The sequence below is a fragment of the Symphalangus syndactylus genome, chromosome 11 (genome assembly GCF_028878055.3).
Source record: "Symphalangus syndactylus isolate Jambi chromosome 11, NHGRI_mSymSyn1-v2.1_pri, whole genome shotgun sequence".
Lineage (NCBI taxonomy): Eukaryota > Metazoa > Chordata > Mammalia > Primates > Hylobatidae > Symphalangus > Symphalangus syndactylus.
Window position 1 is genome coordinate 85,336,892 of NC_072433.2, and position 5,250 is coordinate 85,342,141.

The window sequence follows — 5,250 nt, forward strand, 5'->3', positions numbered from 1 at the left end:
CACAAGCTTAAAAGTATTTTTCCTTTTTTAAATTGAGATTTTATTAAGAAAAGTAAGAAGGTAGTTTAGCATGACGCAACCTATGTTGTGACGAGATCTGTCCACATTTTAATATTCAGCTCTTATGAGCAGATCTCTCAAAACAACCGTGATACAGGCTGTTATGACATCAGTCCTGGAGCCTTTCAGAGGAGCCCTGATGTGACCAAGATTCTTTTCCTCTATTTTTATCTGGATTCTTCCTCTCAGGTTGTCATGTGTTCTGTATATTGTTCTTTTTCTGTGCTATTTCCACTTACAATTTATGTGAAACTTTGTACTTTTAATCAGGGTTCTTACTCTCATGCTTGGCTCATGAACTTTATTCAAAGTTCATTGTAACTGTATCTGTTTTATCAATTTTACTGCTGATGAAAGTTTATTCCTCCAGTGTGTTCTGTAGGATGTCTATTGCCGTTTATTTGCTATTTCTGGAATAATTTCTGTGTGTATGTGTGTGTATATCTTGAGTAACTTATTGTCCTGAATTGCTATGCTATAATGTCGAAGGTAGAAAAGGGATTTATTTTTTACTTTTTATCCTAAACAAGTCACAAGAAACTCCACAATGTTTCTTTAATAAAATTATGGAATCGCTATTAAACAGAAACACAGTTGTCATGGCATGTTCCATGTTAAGCCTTTAAATACGGTTTGACAAAGGACCTTGCTATTTAATTATTTCATGTCCTTTGTTGTTTAGGATGTACTGACCCAACAATCTTAATAGGCATCAGTGATCACCTGAATGGCAGCTACCCCAAGCTATAGGCATGGTGACTTGGAAACATTGGTCCTCTCTATAATTCTAATCAACTTTGACTAATGGAAGTGTTGTAATATGATGTAGGAATGAAGGCACAAGATGTTCTGAAAAAGGTGGACTGTATACCACATAGACTTAAATAGTATACAATTATAGAGGAGAACAGAGGAAAAGGAGCACAAATGTCAACTTAAGTATACAGATGGCAGGGAAAGGATAGTGGTAGGAAAAAATATGCAAAAGGAAGGGAAACTAAGTATTAATTAATCCATTGGATAAAATATTCTTTAACTTTGGGAGAGATAAAATGCTTATGACAGGAAGCTGTCTTCGTGAATACCGAGAATATTGCTGCTTAGGAAGAAGAATCTTGCTCTGTGTTGTTTTCTGAGACGAGACAACCCTGAATATGTTTTAAGTGAATAAATTAAATCGTTAGGATATGCTTCTGGATTTTCAATTATCTTAGGAGACACTAGTAATCCAGGAAGAGTATTTCTTTACCACCTGTAGTTAATATAATGAGATCTCAAATCTTTCCATGTTGCCTGCAAAAGGGCAGCTTCCTGTTTGACAACCTAACTTGGTTTTGCTGAGAGAAAATCATACAGGTATGTAAGTGTGTTTATCTATCTCTATCTCTATATCTATCTTCTTCACAAAGAAAAAGTTTGCTTAGGTAGTCCTGAGTGTTTTTGTTTTGTTGAAAAACAAAAAACAGCTATAATTACACACCTTTTAATATAAAAGGTCATGATACCCTCACCACCCGCATTTAAAATAAAATATTTTGGTGTGGATGAGGAAGTCTATAAACTATTAGCTTTAAATGTTTTAAATTTATTCTATTCAATATTTTCTGTGGTTACACCTGAATACAACCATAGGCATTGATAACATCCTAAAAGTTACTTGAAATTTGTTGGGATAATATGAGAAACAAAGGATTTCAGCAGAGTGGACATATCTGTCTTGCACTTCGATCTGTTCAGCTCTCTGCTTTCTGTCTGAACTGATTTGATCTGAACTTGTTCAATCAACAGCACTCTTGGAGGGTTAGGCAAGAGTGTTAGGCAATCATATGACTCAGGGCTGTGAAGGTCCTCAGCTGTTTTCCTAGAGTGTTATGTCCTAACTATACGCTTTTAAAAAATGGAGCTGCTGTTGTATAGAAGACACAGAGGGGTAACTTTTGACGCTTGTAACACAAGTCCAAACTGTGATTTCTACACTTTGTGGCATTTCAATTTATCTAAGCTCTAATCAAAACAGCACCCAGTGTTCCTTGCCCAAAGGCAAATCATCTTCTTGACAGTCCCATTTCCATTTACCTGTTATCATCCTTCTGTCTGCTAACCTTATAATTACGTTTGACACTTCCTCCTCCCTCACCCTGAAAATCAATCAGTTGCCAACTTTTGTAGTTTCTCTATCATGTCTGTTCTACCCACTTTGTCTGTTTTCTGTGCTAGTACTCAAAAGGAGAAACTTATTATGTTTTGGCCTGGCCTACTCTGGCCCATTTAACTTATCCTTCTGACAATAGCCAAATAAAATTTCCTAAAATCCAGTTCGTGCTTTATTATTTCCCAATTCAAAGAACTCAAAGGTTTCCCTTAAGTCTCAGCAATATAATCCCAACCTTACTTTATTATAGTATTACTAGTTTTCTACACATTCTACATCATCTTTACTGTAGTATTACTAGTTTTCTGCACTTCAAGCCATTTACAAGTCTGATTATCAAAATGTGGTCAGAATCCTGTATTTCAAATCTTGTTTCCCTTCTAGGTAAAATGGTATTGCTCCCTCAAAGTAGCTCTCCTTCCCATCCGTGATCTTAATCACAAACAAATTTCTCAACCTATTATGTATAGCCTAAAATGCCATATACCTAGTGTTCCTTTTCAGGTGCCACCCATGGTCAAGCTTCAGCCCTGGTCTGTGGACCTTTTAATCCTCAGTTCATTTAATTATATTTCTCTTTGACACTTTTCTCATTCTTTTCTTACTATATTATATTTTATTCTAAATTTGCTTACCCCCAGGCTCTGTCTCTTCTCTGGGCAGAAAGCAAATTCCTCACAGAAATCCTTTAATATCATGCAGTCATTTGACATGTAGTAGATTTTAAATACATTTTTGTTCTATTCAATAACTGATGCTTCTATAAACTTACATTTTATTCTTGACAGAAATAGCCAGGGTATGTCTCATAATTTTCTTTTGCTATAAATTATCAGTTTCTTGTCACTCTTATTCAGAGAAAAAGATAAATCATTTAAATTCAGAACCTATTATTTCCCATTGAGTTAATTTAGCTTATACAGAAATTCTATCAGTGCTACAAAATAGCAAACTCTCATATCTGTACTTATAAAATTACTTTTAAAAAACTTTAAATGAAAAAATCAATGAAAATAATACAGTATTTCCACAAAAGGGAAATGGTGATAATCGCTCATTTCTAAGAGGAAAACATTTAGGAATCTCATTTTCTCATGGTATTTATGGTAGAAATAAGCTGAATGTAAATCATAAAATTTTGGTCAGATACTTTTTTTTTGAAATACTATAATATTACACAGTTTTCTTTACATTTTTTGGGGTAAAATTCACCTGTTATTTTAATGTATAATACTTATAACACCTTGAGGTTTAAATTTTAGAAATTAAAAAATTGGGACCCAGAAATATTAAATGAGCAGTCCAAATTATAGAGATAAAAATACTAGAAGTAGGACTTAAAACTCTGATCTCCTGTTTAAACAATGTATGCTTATTCGATGTCACTCTGAGACTTTTCATGAAAACCAAATTATCAAGAAGTAATAGGAATTATTGACCTAGAGCCTGTCAATTTTCTATCGGAAAGTACTTTTGTTTCAGATAAATCTAGCTGTCCAATAATTATTGTCCAATAATGTATTAGTTAAGGTTCTCTAGAGGGACAGACCTGATAGGAGATATATATACAGCAAAGTTCATTAAATATTAACTCACATGATCACAAGGTCCCATGATAGGCTGTCTGCAAGCTGAGGGCCAAAGAGAGCCAGTCTGAGTCCCAAAACTGAAGAACTTAGAATCTGATGTTCGAGGGCAGGAAGCATCCAGCACAGGAGAAAGATGTAGGCTGGGAGGCTAGGCCAGTCTAATTTTTTCACATTTTTCTGCCTGCTTTATATTCCAGCTATGCTAGCAGCTGATTAGATGGTGCCCACTCAGACTAAGAGTGGGTCTGCCTTTCCCAGCCCACTGATTCAAATGTTAATCTCCTTTGGCAACACCTCACAGACACACCCAAGATCAATACTTTGCATCCTTCAATCCAATCAAGTTGACACGCAGTATTAACCATCACAAGTCCACCCTTTGTCAACTTGAACCCATACACATCTCCTGAGATCATACATAATCTTTAAATAAAGAAAATGATAAGGTCATAATTATGCTTAACATAATACAACTATCCTTCATACAACCGGAAACACACCAATTCCCAACCCAAATACGATTACATAAAGTTAAATGCTGATGTGAAGTCAATAAATCTTAGGTTACCTGATAAAGGAAAAAGGAAATAAAATAAACTTATTTTCTCAGTACAAGTGTATACAGGCCCAAACATGTTTCTAACAAAAGAGGGAGGAAATACTCATGACAATTAGTCCTTGTTTCTGCAGCTGGTCATGTGGTCATAGCTGGTATTGATGACTACCTTCTTCTACTACCCATTCTGTATTCCCTTTGCCTTCAGCAAGCACCTTAGCAGGTTGTGGTATTTTTCCTGGTGGAGAGACCAAAACCTTCATTACTGAAGGTTCTGGGCCATTTGTAGTCCTGCCTGGATTGGGTTGCTGTAGTTTCCCATTGATCTTAATCACAGGGCATGGTAATATTAAGAGACACCCAGATGGATCTCTGTGTTCCATGTATAATCTTCTTTACCTCTATCGTGGAGTAGTAGACTGATTTCATCTTGATAGTCCTATTCAATCCCCCTAGCCAACACTGTATCTCCCTTCTTAGCCTGTTGACTTAAAAGTACGAGGAGACCAAAGTGTCCAGGTGGCGATCTTAACTTTTAGTTTTATGGAATCGTTGTATTTACTGGTGGCAGCATTCCTCCCTCTGGAACTAAGACCTCTAGGCCAGCAGAACATAATTTCATGGGGACAGGAGGCAAAAAATTTGCTAATGCATCACTAGGGGTGATGGTGAGTGCTGCCACTTCTACTTCCACCCCTTGACTCCTGGACCTGTGAATCCTGGCTATCAGAGAAACAGTACCATATATTCGATGCTGATTTAGTGCATACACGGTCTTCTGGAGAAGTTTGCCCCAGTCTTGCAAAGTATTGTCACCTAGTTAGCACTGTAACTGTGACTTTAAAGGCCATTCCAGTGTTCTACCATTCCAGCTGCTTCAGGATGATGGGGAA